This window comes from Amblyomma americanum, chromosome 9 (genome assembly GCF_052857255.1).
Source record: "Amblyomma americanum isolate KBUSLIRL-KWMA chromosome 9, ASM5285725v1, whole genome shotgun sequence".
NCBI lineage: Eukaryota > Metazoa > Arthropoda > Arachnida > Ixodida > Ixodidae > Amblyomma > Amblyomma americanum.
Window position 1 is genome coordinate 70,722,762 of NC_135505.1, and position 17,440 is coordinate 70,740,201.

Sequence of the window (17,440 nt, forward strand, 5' to 3'; positions counted from 1 at the left end):
GTTACAGATGTCTACCTTTGTGTAACTCCATGGTAGGTGTGTGGTGAGAAGTCCACATTTATTGAATTCCCGATAGCCGCGGCCGGTGAGTCGGCGTAGCGGTCTGTTGACGTTGCTGGCCGGCCGGGCTGTTTGCGGAAATCGTTCTCTGCTGCGCGAGCCAGGTCGCGCTCCAAGCTTCGTCTTCATCAGCGCCGCAGGTGATACCAGCACCGCTACAGATGCCCCCTACTAGCGCGATGCGCGATAAAGGAAAAAAAACGAAGAGAGTTATGTACAAGTCCCGTAAAGGGCCTGGAGATATGGGCGAGCACAAAATGTCCAGGGGAAAGCGAAAGTCGATGTTCCGAGTGGGGCGCCGGCGTTGGGTTCAGGCCTCGGGAGGTCGGAGAAGGCTGGAGGGCGGTGGCCGAAGAAGGGCCACGGGGCAGTAGGATGAAATCAGAATATGGGTGTCCCAATAGCAACAGGCGAACGGCACACTGCTCACGTGAGAAATGGCGCGCAGGGAGGTAACCCATAAAAGATCACTGTTGAAAGCTGAAGTGTCTCGGTGGCAGGAGGCTTTGGGAGACGGGAAGGAGACACTGTTGTGGGCGAAAGTTGCAGTTGAAAGAGGCGGCGCTGAGCTGGACTGAGGCACAGAGCGCAGGTCATGGGGGGCAGAGTTCGGATGAAGAGGAAGCGTCTGGGCTTGCAAAAGGCCAGAGTGATGAACTGCGCGACTGCAGCCGCTCAGGTGTCCAAGCGCAGGGAAAGCTGATGTGGGACCAAGGGCAGAAGGGTGGTGTGTGTCGAGCTCACAAGAAGACTGTGCCGGAGCATGTGCGCCGGAATGCACAACACAGGTCGGTGGGACAACTGACGTCGACACAGCGCTCTTGACATCACCCGGGCGCCGGTGCCCGCCAGTGGCATGATCGGCGCCGAGGGGTTCGGAGGCATGGGATGAAACGGAACAGTCCGAGTCGACGCTGGGGCGCACGGGGCGGGGAGAATCCCTGGAGGCAGTGGTAGAGGCGCTTGAAGGATGTGCGGCAGGCGTTTCAGGTGGCGCGTTAGGCGCGACAAGGCCCTGGGGAGGCGTCCATGCGTGCCGCGCGACAGGAAGGGCTGTTCAGCTCACTGTGGTGGGGCTTAAGGTAACAGGTGAATTGCGGGCGAGGAATGAGTCCGGGCCCGGGTAGGGAGAGGGTGCTGCCGTTGATGGTCCAAGGGCAGGTGCCACAGCTGGGAAACAGTGCTGGGCAGCAGGCGCCGTGGGACGGGAGCTCTCAGATGGATGGCCGTCCTTAGGGGCTGGTGGAGAAACCTTGGGACAGACGGGGATGCACGTTGAGGCAGCTGGGTGTGAAGGTGGGCAACAGACCGACGCGTGCTCACGTGGCACTTGCCGAACCGTGGATGGGGGCTCATTCGGTGGCGGCGATAGCCGACACACCGGTGTGGGGAGCGGCTCCGGTGCATAAGCTGGCGGAGGGAAAACCGAAGCAGCCGGGGACGGGAATGCGGCCAGGGATGGTGGTTCGAGTGGCGCCGCAGTTTCTGAGCCCAGAAGAGGAGCGCAGAGTGTCGGCGGGAGCTCCAAGCCAAAATATGCGGTCAGGCCATTCTTGAAGTCGGCGTATATGTCGGCGCCAGGAGGCGCAACCGCAGCTGTGCTAGGAGACCGGGTGGGAGTTCGTGGCTGGCGTTCTGATAGCGCAGCAGCTGGTTGGACACGTTGTTGACATGAAATTGCGAGTCCAGCAGCGCCAGACAGAAAGCGGGGTCCCTGGCGTAAAAAGCGGGCAGGCTGGGCAGCCGAGGAAGGTAGGGGCGCTGATCTGACCGAAGGAGCTCACCGGATGTGATGGGAGATGAGTACATGGCGGAAAGAGGCTGCCGAAAGCCGGGTGCGAACTGCGGCCGTGCAGCGGCAAGGCCAAATGGAGGAACAGGACGGGCAGGAGCGCAGAGCCGGTGGGAGTGGCGTTGTGTGCGTGGTGGCTGTCGTCCGCTGTCACCAGAATGTGGTGAGAAGTCCACATTTATTGAAGTCTTAATAGCCGCGGCCGGTGAGTCGGCGGAGCGGTCTGTTGACGTTGCTGGCCGGCCGGGCTGTTTGCTGAAATCGTTCTCTCGCTCTTCTCCAAGCTTCGTCTACATCAGCGCCGCATGCGATACCAGCGCCGCTACAGTTGTAGCGACAACATTTACAGTGGGCAAGGGTTAATCGCCATGATAACATTCCAATTGTTTTATTTTATTTCCGACTGACATAATATGCAAAAACACAACATATATCTCTTTTCTTGATATGTTCTCGTGTCATTCAGTTTAACATAACTGGCTAATTTTTAAATCAAAAATGCAGGAATTAATAAAACCACATATTCCCACAATTACCGTACCCGAACGGCCGTCTTCCCCTTGGTTCAATAACACGTTAAAACACATTAACAATAAAAATAAACGATTCTATCGCATCGCCAGAGAAAGTAACACTTCACGCGCGTGGGAAAAGTACCGCAGCGCTGATAAAATGTTCCAGTTTCTAGCTGCAAAAAGTAAGCGATCTTTCTTTTCTACCTCGCTTCCTGATATGCTGCGCACTAACCCCCGTCAATTTTGGAAGGTTATAAATCCAATCCCGAAAAAATCCATAAGATTACTTGACCAAAACGACATTTCTATTCCTCATACTGAAGTTGCAACCTGTCTAAACTCTGTGTTTTGTTCAGATTTCATTGAAGAACCCGAAGGCAATCTCTCTTGTTTTCCTAACCTACAACATCCTGGCATGCCAGACATCAATTTTGAACCTCACGGCATTTGCAAATTAATCGAATCACGGAAGCTAACCTCATCTGCTGGAGTTGACGAAATCAATGCCAAAGTACTCAAAAACACCAATGTAATTGCCAGTGTCATCCTGTCGTACATTTTTCAACAGTCTTTTTCGTCTGGAGTGGTTCCGCTGGATTGGAAAACAGGTAAGGTCATTGCAGTTCCTAAAAAAGGATCATCATCATCATGTCTTGACTACCGGCCAATTTTCATTACTAGCGTTTGTTCTAATTTAATGGAGCATATCATTTTTAGCCAAATCATGAATTTTTTTATTTGTAACAACTTTTTTTTATTCCAATCAGCATGGCTTCCTTAAGAATTTATCTTGCGATACACAACTTGCATTATTCATCATTGACATCAGCTCCCACCTAGACTTCAACATACCTGTAGATTCACTGTTTTTAGATTTCCAGAAAACTTTTGACAAGGTTCCTCATAATCGACTTTTCTTGAAACTTTCACGCCTAAACCTCCATCCCCTAGTCTATAACTGGTTACGTAGTTTTTTTAATTGGCTGTCATCAGTTCGTTTTCGCAAATAACCAATCCTCTCCACTGTCTCCTGTGATTTCTGGTGTACCTCAGGGCTCTGTTCTCGGCCCACTGCTCTTCCATATCTACATCAATGACCTCCCTAACAATATATCTTCTAACATCCGTCTGTTTGCTGATGATTGTGTTATATACCGACCGATTAACGATTGTTCAGATGTCCTCATTATTCAACGCGACTTACAAACTTTAGAAAAATGGTGTAAAACTTGATTAATATCTTTAAATGTCAGCAAAACGTCCTTAATTAATTTTTACCACCGCCGTTCTCACGTAGTGCCCCCGTATTTTTTTGGTAGCACAGCAATATCATCTGTGACATCTTATAGATATCTAGGTCTTACTTGAACACAGAATCTTTCATGGTCGTCTCACATAGCGAAAATATCTAACGAGGCTAACCGCACTATCGGCTTTCTAAGGCGCAATCTTAAATTCTGGTCCCCTTCCGTAAAAGCCCTTGCTTACAAAACCCCTATAAGGCCCAAGCTAGAATATGCATGCTCAGTTTGGGATCCTCATCAAACTAATCTTTCTAACTCCATTGAATCTATCAAAAACCGGGCAGCTCGGTTTATTTTTAATGTCTATGCTTCCTATACTAGTGTCACGGCTTTGAAATCTAATTCAAATCTTCTCAATCTAGAAACACGACGTAAAATAGCCAGGCTCGTTCTCAACCATCGGTTCTATGATTTTCCAATTGATAACAGCGTTATATCACCCGCTCACCGCCATTCATCCCGGACCAGTCATTTAAAGTCTGTAAACCCGCCGCACGCGCGCACATCATCGCATCTTCACTCGTTTTTTCCCACAAACAGCGAAAGACTGGAATGATCTGCCTGAAGAAGCGATTCACCACTCCTGTGCGACAAATTTCAGGACAGCCATTGCAAATGTTCTTTTCTGAAGCCACCCACCCTTGTAACCGTCTGTGAAGCTGCCCACCCTCATGTAAAACCTCTGTCCAAGGGGCATTGGAGGACTGAATAAATAAATAAATAAATAAATAAATAAATAAATAAATAAACGAGTAAACAAAAATATCATTCCACAAGCATGACTAATGGCGCGGGTGCAGCAACATTGGTCGAATTAGGAAGAAGGAGTAACCATCACAGAAAAATGTCTCCAATGAGGGCGAAAATAAATCTGGGCGCATAGTTTCGGTATCGACAAGCTATCATTTAAACAGACAGCAACATATTATAGCATGTCAGATCTTCTTGCACCACAGCAAGGGCGGTTGCAAGGTACCAAATGATAACACATATACTACCAGCTTCAGTTACCATCCGCCACACTGGAGACTTGTTCCAGATACCATTACCATTATTCGGTTCATGTCTCTTTTATTGTACTTTTGGAAACTGGTGCTCGTATTTGCCTTAATTTAACGATATATTCCGTGCTATTGGCCGTCTGCCAAACTCTATGGGATATATCGTGAAATTCGTGAACCACCGCAGTGCCTTAGTGGTTATGGCGTTCGGTTGCTGACCCGAAAGACGCGGGTTCGATCCCGGCCGCTGCGTTCTGTTCTCAGTGGAAGCGAAATGCTAGACGTCCTTATACTGTGCGATGTTAGTGCACGTTAAGGAACTCGAGATTCTGGAAATTTCTGAAGCCCTTCACTGAGACACCCCTCACAGCCTGAGGTGCTTACGGACGTTAAAGACTCATGCACCAAACCGATCTGTCGGATTCTTAACAATGATCGGGGTCCGTATAGTGCAACTTAGGCAATCTCTATAAGTGCCTCTATAGCTACAATTAAAGACTGTCCTCAACACTAACAACGAATAATTTTCGAGCAAGACACATTGAGTCTCTTGGACGTTTTCATCTTCTGACATGAAATTACGGGAAGTTCTTTTAAAGTGACCAACAGCGGCGAAAGAGCTGTTCATCTTAGTAAAACAGTGCATACGAGACGTTTTCATTAGACTGAACATTTTGGCATTTGATCCGCCTGTGTCACATAGTGCCGAGGCGCTACTGAAATTCTTCAAGGACACTAGCCTATTGGGGCAGTAGTTGGAGTTAATCTTTCATTGAGAAAAAATGTCCACTATTAAAAAGCGCCACACGGAAAGTTGGCGCAAATATGAATTTATATACATGGGCGCGTTACTTCACTCTTTGCATATAAATGTGCATCAAGTCTTACAGCCTTCAGTAAAACCTCCACAAAGTTCTATGAAAAACATCTGAGGAGGGAGCACAGTAGCAGCCATCACCATCGGTAGCTTGTCGCTATAATTATCAACTTCCCGAGGCCATAACAAACAACAAAAAAAATCGCTCATGAAATAACAAATATGCTCACCAGACTGCCATAGTCGGCGTGGTACCCAGTCATTCACGCCAACAGGGCGTTGTGTCGAAGGGATAGTTTCTCTGCTGACCGTTAATGCGCCTCCTCGACTAAAGTGATACTTATAAAAGGTTATGCATCCCTTTATATGCATACTATTGTCTGTAAAATTTCGAAACTTATTTATTTCATTCTTTAAAAATTATTCCCCAAGTGTTGGTGCGTATGCGTAGCGCCGCGTTTACATGCTAACCTGAGCTATTTATGTTAACTGCCTTGGCAGCCTCTAGATGGCGCTACGTGCAGAAAAATACGTTGTCACTTGTCTGCGAATTCTACTGTGAGTGAATGTGGAGAGATGGAAGTCCACCTCGAACAACGTGTAAACAAAATTCTTTGTGAAGCTTGGCAAGACAGTCACATAGACGTATGAGCTCCTTCGTGACGCATACGGCAACGAGATATTATCGCGGGGTCGAGTTTTCGAGTTCCACAAGAGGTCTGTTTTGGGGGGAAAGTCGGTGGCAGACCACTCAAGGCAGGGGCGCCCTTCAACCTCACGGAATGAAAACAACGTGGCTCGGATCAGCGAAATTGAGCAGCAAGACCGCATCATTAGAGTCCGCATGCTATCATATGCTGTCGACATGAGTGAGACAAAATGCCACCATATTTTGCGTGAGAACTTGGGGAAACGAAAGGTGAATGCCAGACTTGTGCCGCACTCCCTCAAAAAGGACCAGAAGGACACGCGGGTACCAGTGAGCGCTGATTTGCTCTCTGAGGCAGAGGAAGATGCTGCATTCGTCGACAGCAACATTGCTGAAGACGAAACATGGTGTTTTCAACACGAAGAGGCAAAGCGTCGAATGCCGATCAACAAGCTCTCCGGCGCCCAAAAAAAAGTGCATCTACAGAAGACCAAAACAAAGGCGATGCTGATAGTTTTTTTTTTCTTTACGAGGGGTGTCATACACCACGAGTTAATCCCAGAAAGGCAGACGCTGAATCAGGAGTTTTATATCAGCGTGCTCCACCACACGCGTGATGCACTGCGAGGCGGTTGCCCTGACTTAGGAGAATCTGGACACTGGAGCCTTCTCCACGATAACAGAAGGTCGCACACTGCTCTGAGCGTGACAATGTTTGTCACCAAGCACAAAATTACTGTACTTCCCCATCGGCTATACTCGCCTGACCTCACCCCATGCGATTTTTTTCTGTTTCCTCGTGTGAAGAGAGCCCTGAAAGGTCGCTGTAGGGGGAGCATGGAGACCATTCAAGAAGCCACGACAAATGAGCTGACAGCTCTGCTAAAAGAAGCGTTTTCCAACTGTTTCCAAGATCTCAAGAAGCGTTTGAAGCTGTGCATAGAGTGCAAGGGACACTATTTCTAATGAGTGCTGTACAAATGATATAAATGTTAAACGCATTTTTTTACTGACCTCAGTCTCGGAACCTTACGGACAAAGGTTGTAATCCAGTGTTGGCGGTAACGCGTTACTTTTTTGGGTAACTTAGTATCGTACTCTTTACCATTTTGGTTCTGTAACAGGTAATGTACTTCAGCTAACATTTTTCGGTAACGTGAAGTGTCATGTCACTAGTCACTTTTTATTCCAACTTTACCCTTCATCCGCCCCGTTTTATAGAGAAAAAAATCTTAGTGATGTTGCAAAGAAAAAAACGTACAGTTGCTCCAAACGACCCTTGTTGCGGCTCGCATGCATGCCAGAAAACACCTGTCCTTGACAACGCACCCACCTAAAAGGAATATAATACCTACAAAGCACGAAACTCGCGCACGAACACGCATTCACACACTTGCCTTCACCTACCTCCACCTAGCAAACCACTCACACACACAACACTCTAAAGAGTGCAAGCTTGCCGAGCATGACGTTTACTTTCTGAATTTGGAATTCATGATGAAGTGCCGTTTTGTGTTTATATTGTCACATTCAGAAAATGGCTTCACCATGTGCCGCAGAGTTATAGGTAGGATATAACTTTAAAGAACAGTAGTTCGTAACGCTGGGCCGCCGTCCTCTGCGTTCTCTATTACTCTGCCAGCCTATATCAAAGAATTCGAGTATCAAAATTCTAAAGGTCATAATTATTTTTTTTATAAACGTCTTGTTTAGATAACGAGAAACGTTTAAGCAGCGGACTACTTTTTTGTCGTGGAGGAATTCTGTGTGCGGCGGCTGAATGTGGGCGCAGCTTCACTGCAGACTTAAGTTGAATCCGACTCCTTTAGGCCACTATACAATTGATAAACTCCAGAACTTTTCTGAAAAGTATTCTCGTTAAATCAGGATTTTGGCTAAAATCGTTTTTTGGACTAGAATTTTTATGTCAAATATGAGCTTTATAAAATTGTTATCATCAGTTATTACAGCAAAGATGCACTGAGTAAGATTTATAGCCATGGAGCAGCAGTAAAGTAACGTGCGGCACTTTTTTTGGTAACGGAAGCGATAACGCGTTACCTTTTTTGTAGGTAACGTAGGGCGGTAACGCACTTTTTTTTAGAGTAACGAACAACGTATTTAATTACTTTTATTCGGTAATGCTTACAACACTGCATATATGCCGGTACATTCTACTTCAACTCTTTAACTGCACGGGATACAACTCATGCGATACCACTCGGGTTTCACGGGATACCAGTACCAATTGCCCACTTGCAAATGTGGCGGATCATTTTCGAAAAGCAGTTAGTAGTAAGGTCGGCATTCTCGTGTTTCCCTCACGCGACAAAAGAAATTGACTGAATATCTAGCGGCTCTCCTGGTGCTTTCCAAATACATAGCCGTGGCTACTGCATCCCCTACAATTGCTTCCCGATTTCGCCGACCACGTTTTAGGTCTGCTCATATTCATGACCACATTTAGGCATTATACTGCAATACCACGTTATAATAATATTTATCACAGACTTGCTTTGGACTAAGAGTAGCAGCTAATGTTAGCCGAAAATTATAAATATATGATGGTAATATACGTAGAGGCACCTTGAATCATGCAGTTCACCATTTTATGTAGTTCGCAAGAGTATTTTAGCATTTGGTTCAGATGGATAATTAAACAAACTGCGAAAATTAACTATTCAGCTTTTGCATTTCCGGAAAATATTTTAGCGCGGATTTGTAAAGCGTGCAAAATTAAAGTTTAATTCACGATTTTATTTTGATGTGTTCTATACCAGACATTTTTTCTGGTTAAAAATAAAGCTCGCGAAATATAAAGAAATCTTATGTGAGAGTTTTTTTTTCGGCCTGCGGCGGGAGCGCACTAACACTCTGAATATGGAATGCAGGCTCTGCGAGAGTGTCGCCAAATCTGACGGCGCGAAAACAACGTGGTGCGCGAGGGGAGGAATGGAAAGGAACAGGTATCTTTTGGTCACAAAAAGTGAGAGGGAGGAGCAGAAAAACTTCATGTCACCATATTTATGATTTGCTTCTCTTTGTAAAAGCTCCAGTAGCTACGGCTGCCGTACGACCTTTTTAGATGACGGCAATCTGGCCCTCCAGTGCATCCCTGGTTAGTTACATATTTAGGTGGTTTGATGAAACACCGCACAGGTGACAAAGAACGGTGTTTATTTGGGCACCTGTATAGCTACCGGGAGCTTGCGTACTCGCTGTTTCCAACACTGACCGCGGCCCAGTGAGAGGTTACATTTGATTTTGCCACAGGCGCGCATTTCATTTTTTTCGCCCGTCCTATTCAGGCATATCAAACGTGGCTGTGTGAAAGAATTCCACGTTTGAGAGCGCTGTTGTTAAACACAGCAAGATCGTCGTCACGTCTTTTTAATTCATGTTCTTTTCAAGAGAGATAAACACCCATCTATAGCACAGCTAAAAGCAAAAGCTGATACGCCTTAGCCAGGCAGGTTTGGTTTATGGGGCTTTAATGTCCCAAAGCGACTATATATATATATATATATATATAAATGAATTTAATAAGAAAATACTTCGGACAACGTTAGCATGTGCACTTTATATATTGTGATAAGAAAGGAGTTATACGCTCGAAACTTTAAAATTTATTTTTGAAGAGGTTTCCAAAAAATGGTCTATAGTTTAATAACTAAGTATTACTACAAAGTTTCAAAAAAGTGTGCAGCACACTCAACGGTATAAGTTGGATCTTTTTACGGCTAAAACTAGAATATGCCAGGAACTATGCGATACCTGACCTGTTCGCCGTACTGTTCCCAATATCGCCCGCACTTCTTCGAGAACTTTTTCTCGCCTCTGTAACTTCTCTGCAGTATTAGGAAGAGAGCGTTTAGGTTCGTCACCACACTCGAGGCGCCGCAGGGCAGCGCCCAGCAAAGACCCGCAATGATTTCGAACATGTAGTTGGCGTGACGGCTCAGGGACCAGAACCCTGACACCAAGAGCAGGTTGATTTTCAAATTTCCAGTGGCATCGTGATACGTTACACGAATCAGGTTCGGTGGGATCCCCAAATTTTGAATTTGCCCTGCGTAGCCCTCACCTCATGTTTTTGGTAATCTGCCCAGTACTCCAGGCCGATCATCAAAACACCCAAGACAAGGATGGCGGCCGCTCCTTTTGCGTCGTCTTCGGGACTGTTCTTGACCATGTACAAGCTTGTCAGCGGGAAGAATATGCTCAGAAAACACACGCATCCCCAGCAGAGGTAGAAACCTAGGAGAAAGAGATAAAAAGCTTTGATCGATACGCCCTTATTTTTTTACACGTAAGTGCCAAGATTCCGACAGAAAGGAGCGTTTCTTAAACCCACTGCTCCACGCACTGCTTTTTTTCATGAATAATTTTATACCTTAGGTTTTCATACGCTGTATGTGCTCCCATTTCTAAGAGCTATGCCACTTAAATACAGCACTTAGGACAAGTAGTGACCTGTGATTCTCATTTGGTTGCCTTGCAAATGCGATTTGCAAGACTGTCCTGACGTGAATTTTACTGCATTTCATATTCGCACATTCTAAGAGGTAGCTCGCTCATCATCACGGCACTAACTTTACACGCCAGCAGCATGATTACAGCATTATCAGCAATAACAGTTCACTCGAGTTCACCGCAAGACGAGTCCATATATTATGAAAACAATGAATAACTGCGCAAAAAGGACGGGACAAGAGTGAAGAACCACTGGACAAGCGCAGTAGAGAAGAACCACACGAGACAAGCGCAGTAGAGAACAACACGGGACAAGCACAGCTCTTGGTCCGTATTTTTGCGCAGTACTTCATTGTTTTCATAATTTCGTACCAACAAGCCCCTCACCGTACTCCTATAGTGTCCAGATCATCATCATCAGCCTCACTACAATTATCGCAGGGCAAAGGCCTCTCCCATGCCTCTCAAATTCACCCTGTTCTTTGCCAGCTGCATCCACCCTTTGCCTGCACACTTCTGAATCTCATGCGCCCACCTAACCTTCTGCCGCCCCTTCTACGCTTATCTTCTCTTGGAGTCCAGATAATCTGAAAATAATCCGCTGCTGCGCCAGCTGTCTCTACCTTCTCCCGGAAAAGTTCATCAGCTTCTCTTTTCAGCCTGGTGGCGCAGGCGTAAAGCCGGTGTCATACAGAGCAGGAGGCCTTGGGATGAAATCCTAACCGTGATCGTGCGCGTTGATGCGAATGAATATCGAAACAGTGCGTTTGCCGTGCAATGCTCATCGTCATCATCAGCTTAACTTCGTCCATTGCAGGACAGAGAAAACACCCATACCACTCAATATAAAGATCTTTTCTCAGCTGCAGCCACCTCACCTCCACTAATGTTGTAACCTCATCCGCCCTCCCGAGCCGCTGATGGCCATTGTTGTGCTGGCTTCTGTAGGAATCACACAGTCACCTTAAAGGAGCCTCAAATGACTATGTTGCTTATATTCTTACGGAAGTTATCAGTCAAAACTCGCATTAAAATATGACCTCTACTTGAGTTTTTTTAGATGCTCTGCGTGGATTGTACAAGTGACAAATAGGTTTTAAAATTTCGGGCTCGCAAGCAATCATTTCGACATCGACAGCGCGTGTTCATTGCCACACTGACCATAACGACATCTAATCGACAATCCGTGCGCGCCTTCTCATTGGACGTCCTGAAGTGAATGGGCCAGATGGGTTGCGGTGAAGTGCAGTCAAGAAATACCTTGTTGTTGTTATTATTGTTTTCTGGCGCCTCAGCGTGAAAGAATTGAAAGCACAGAGGAGAAGCGCCATCTTCAGACACCAATGCCTTTTGTGTTAATTAGGCTAGCCTAAACATTTTTTGCGGTGCGATCTCAAATGATGCCATACCAATTACTCGTGCATTGCTCCTCACGTCAGTATATGGCATTTGAGGGCCCCAATTTGAGAACATCGGTTACCTTGCCTGCTCACTACATGCACTGCCCATGCGCACCCTGACCAGGTCTCTTCTCTCTTCAACTTGCACGTATAATTTTCCGCTACCTACCTCACAGCAATCTCCCACTTTAAGTGTGCAATGTACAGCACTGCAGTGATGTTCCAGTGCTCGATAATAATCCGAAAAAATACCGAGCTGTAACCACAATGCTTCATTTGCAGCCTGGTAACGTAAACTATAATGGCCATCCTCACATTACGCCGTCCTGGTAACTCTTCTCCTGGTGGTGTAGAATTTGATACGCCCACAGAAGCGTATGATTAGCTTCAGTCATTTGCCACGGCCTTGACAAATCCCATAACGAGTAGTGTGTTCAATCAAAGACGGAATTCTAGTGACCGCTGAAAAAAAAACCAAGTTTGTACTTTTTGTTGACCGATGATTTGCGGCGGTTTTTTTTAATTTCCCCATTGCGACGTACAACACCACTCATATCTGTGCGGTAGTTAGGCAGTGAATAAGTCAAGAAATTGATTTTCTGCACACATGAACAAAAACTAAGTCTGAATGGATTTATGTTTGATCTGAACACCCAAAAGAAAAGTTTGAAGTCGAAAGACTGCGCATCTGTAAGGAATCAGAAAGCAAAATTTCCGCCAGCATTTCCTTAGTGTTCGACTTGAGAGCGTTAGCTACGACAGCTTCAAGTGCTTACATCCGTGCGCTCTGCTAACGTGTCGAAGACTAAATCCAAGCTTCCGTGCATGTTTCCTTTCCAGAAACATCCCTGGATGGATGGATAAGGCTGAACCCTTTAAATAGGGCAGTGACTCAAGCCGCCTAGCCATGACTTATGAAATTTTACTCTTCTCTTGATTGTAGCCACCTGTCAGATAACCTTCGCTTGGTTACTTCTACCCGCTTAAAATCTACTTTCCCTTCACTGCCCTTAAACCCTATTGACTTGGATAAATCAGCCCTGCTGTTTTCCACTGTACGGTGAGGCCCTTTACAGAGAAATATCAAGTGTTCAGCCGTTTTCTTCTCTCCGCACGCAACGCACAACGTGTCTACCTCGTGGTACCTGACTCTATTTGTCTTATTCCGAAAAACTCTCATCCTGGCCTCAAACAACAAAGAGCTTCCCCTACAATTATCATAGATATTTTCTTTGGCAATTTCCTGCCTAAAGATCTTGTATGTTCCCAGTGCCGATTTAATCAGCATCCCTGTTTTCCACAGAGCTCTCACTGTTTCTTTAACCTTTTTCTTAACCGATAATTGCTGATTTGCCCCCTACTGCTGTCCAGATATTTGTTCTCAATTTTGTAGTTCGCTTTCTCCACTTCATGTCAACATTCTTTATGTACAGGTATCTGGAAACATTCCGAGACCACTGCTTTTACCCCATTTTTCTCAATCGCTCTTCAAATGCTATCTTACTGTTAGCTTCTCTGCTCTCGAACGACGGCCATCTCATATCACGCTCTACCCCCTCATTTGGTTTATTGGCATGTGCTCCCAAAGCTAGCCTCCCTACGCCGCTTTGTTTGATTTCTAACCTTGGTTGAACATCTGGTCTCATGCACAGGACCGCATTACCTAAAGCCAGGCTAAAAACCATCACTCCTTTCCAGATCCCTCTTACCACTTCATGGCTAATTTAATTTTTAATGCCTATTTTAAGTGTCCTATTTTTTATGACAGCTGCATTCGTACTAGGTTTTTTCATTACATATTTTTATGCTCTGTCAGATACTCAGAATCGTTATTTCTCCACACCCCAAGATACTTGTACTCAACGACTACCTCTAGCGTGAACTCCTGTAGTCTATGCTCGCCGCCCTCATTAAATATCATGACTGCCGATTTTTCCTTACTAAACTTGAAACCTAATCTATCTCCCACTGTACCACTTTTGTCTATCAACTTCTGCAAATCTTCCTTGTTGTCCGCCATTAGCACTCTATCATCCGCGTATATTAGTCCCGGTAATGACTGTTTAATCCATTCCCCATGCTTAAAAAAAGAAAGGTTGAATCCTAGTCCGCTCCTCTCTAGCTTGGTCTGTAACCCATGCAGATATAACATGAAGAACAAGGGAGACCGAGGACATTCCTGCCTAAGCCGCCGCTTGCCTACGACACAAGCAGCGTCATCTACCTCTTGGAGTTTGCACTACTATTGCGATTTACAGGTACCTTCGCTATATTCGGTATATTTCTTCGCTTTGTCAGTTAATAATTTATATCAAAATGTGCATCACAACGAGACGAATCGTGTGACACCACGCGGCATTTCCTACGACAAATGGTTTTGACGTAATGGCCGACTGGAGGTCCCTGAAATTCACGGTTGGGGGAGGAAAGGTCCCCGGTGTGAATCCCGCACATATTCTGGGCTTTATCTCAATTAGTAATTTTATTCTCAGGAATACGCCAAGTCATTTGACACCACTTCGAACATTCTGCGTCAAACAGTGGCCCCCACCTTTTATGCAACGGGTGGCCCCAGAAGGGGAGAAGGGTGGTCCCACAAAATACAACCCACACAATACACAGACAAATTCCCATGGTGCCATGAAACACCCACGCTCTATCACATAACGTGTACCTGCCAGAAAATAGAGGTGGCACCAAAAATACCAAACCCGAGTGCGGAGCAATGGGAAGGAATGCTCTCCAGCGACCGTCAGGGCGTCCAACTTGGACTTATCCGCCGAGCACAGCTGCCAGCGGCATCCAGCGGAGCCCTGGACTAGAGGCAGACGACCATTGCTAAGAAGACGGAAGACACACCTGACTCCGACAAATGCTCACCTACTCTCTAGAGCTCATTAAACTTTTTCTCTCCTTCCTTCAATTAGTAAATTTTTTCTCAGGAATACGCCAAGTCATTTGACACCACTTCGATCATTCTGCGTCAAACAGTGGCCCCCACCTTTTATGCAACGGGTGGCCCCAGAATAACGGAAGGGTTGTGCCACTTTGGTTGCCGCTATATTGACACATAAATAACGGTTCGAAAGTATAGGTATCATTTGAGGTGCTACGCGCCTACTATTGCTATGTTGTATATTGTTTTCACCTAGAAACTGTTTTGGTCAATTTGACCTTCACTGCAGACAAGTGCGTCCTTGACAAGCATAAGCAGCAAGAGCTGACGCTCTTAAAATATTGAAGACAATTGCGTCTACAAGTTCGAAAGCCATGCATTGATATTGAGAGCACGCGAGCAGCTCGTGTGTGTGCCGTTTTTCTTTAAATAATTGGCAACGAGGTTTGTCTATGACTCCAGAACTGCTCGTAATAGCACATCCTCTTTTGAGGTCTCTTGTGCCAGTCCCAAGAAACAGGCATGCTTACCTGCTCGGTCATCTCTGATGTCAATAGTTTGCATGTAACCATCTTCCCACCAAAAGAACTTCGCTGTTTACAGTCTCCAGAATAGCCGTCACTACCACAGACCAGTTCCAACCACTAGTCTCTACTTGGGCTTTCCAGCTTACCAGCACTATCAGCTGACATAATATCATTCCGAAGGCGCCCGTGTGCTGTGCGATGTCAGTGCACGTTAAGGATACCCAGGTGGTCGAAATTAATCCGGAGCCCTCCACCACGGCACCTCCTTCTTCCCTTCTTCTTTCACTCCCTCCCTTGTCCCTTCCCTTACAGTGCGGTTCAGGTGTCCAACGATATATATGAGACAGATACTGCGCCATTTCCTTTCCCGAAAAACCAATTATAAGCAACAGTTTGTCCATTGCTTGATGTCGAGTCGCAGTCCGATCCGCGGGTAGAGCTCTAGGCCCCAGTAGAAATCAAAGATAATGTTTCCAGAGGTACCGAATTCCCCTGGAGAAGGCTTCACTCTGCCTTTGATGTACAGGAGCAGTGGAACTGCGTAGGCCATCACAGTGAGGGAAACCGCTGCCCCTGGAAGATTCCTGTACAGCGGCTGACATGGAGCGTCCAGGACCACAACTGCAAATGCGGCTATTGCCACAGTGATCAGGTAATATGTGAATCCTGTCATGCAGTACCTGGGCCTGTGACCAGTGGATGTCGGTGACCCGTAGTAAGTTCTCCCGGGCAGCACCAGAATGGACAAGCCGCTGTAGGCGGTGTACGCCGCAAGATGGTTAGAGGTGTTAAGCCACGTGTCGCCTTGACAAGTCCACGAGTCGTACCAGAACGCCATCAACCCCCTTTGCAGAGCTTTCGTCGAGGATGAATCATGGGTGACGACGAAGGATATGGCACACACCACGAAATTGGGAACCAATATGATAAGGAGCAGAGGAGTTAAAGTGTGCGAGATGAAGAGAAGAGAGGAGCCATCTGCTTCTTGATGGACTGCGTGGGAGAAAGAGGAAGGAGACAAAGGTGTTCAAGGAAGAGGGAAAAGAAGGTGTGCTCTCATGCAAGAGCCGTTATGCACACCCACCGTCATTCTTCATGGAATACGAATAGTAGGGAAAAAATCGCCGTGATTGAAAGCTGCCTGAAGTATGTAAACATAGCATAATTTTTTAGTTTGCGAACTACGTGGACCACATGCAATGAAAATTCACAGTAAAGCACAAACATCAGGATAATAAATGCTACAGACAGACGAGCTGTCTACGCACTGTTTTTATATACAAAGCAAGGAGGCTTTTATGCACAAAAGACGCATAGCAATACAATAAATATAATTATTCAGCCACTGGGAAACGGTCCTGACGTCGCCTCAGTGTAATATAGACAAGCTCAGCCTCGCATAGCAAATTAGGTGCCTTGTCAAGCACACTGAACGTGTATGCGCCCTCACTAAGACTACAACACTAGACTGAAGGTAAACATTAATCATCAAGAACGTAATCTTGGTGCAACGCAGTGTTCAACGCGCGTGAAGAGCTCAGCAATAAGCCTTTGAAAAGGGACTACAGAACATGGAAGAGCCCAGCACTAAAAACACGTAATTCAGATACCACGAGTCAAATGCCTGAAGATCTAGCACCGGGCACCGGGACCATTGTCGTAAAAAAATTTATATCCATTCATTTATTTATTTTCAAGCTTCATACCTAAGGTAATGTTTTGCTAGTACAATATTTAAAATTCAGTGTATTTTGATTGGTTCTGCATTTAGAGTACATGTTCCCAAGGACAGTTACATTACCTCGTAACTACCCGCCTTTGGCCATCGTAAGTTTCATAGGCAGCCTACACTTCTAGAGCTGAAGGAGTGCTTGGAACGCCTTCGGGAAGAGTATACTCTTCTTAAACATTCGTCTCCTTATTCCAGAATCGCCGCACTAATTCTTGCTTGATTGAAGAGCACGCCCTCTGCAGGAGCTGATATATCTCTCCTATTGCGAAATGCC

General features: G+C 45.9%; 1 pseudogene; it reads right to left on the reverse strand.

Annotated features, from left to right (window-relative positions):
• Positions 1–9,884: 9,884 nt before the first annotated feature.
• Positions 9,885–16,531, reverse strand: LOC144103410 (uncharacterized; annotated as a pseudogene).
• Between the last annotated feature and the right edge of the window lie 909 nt (positions 16,532–17,440).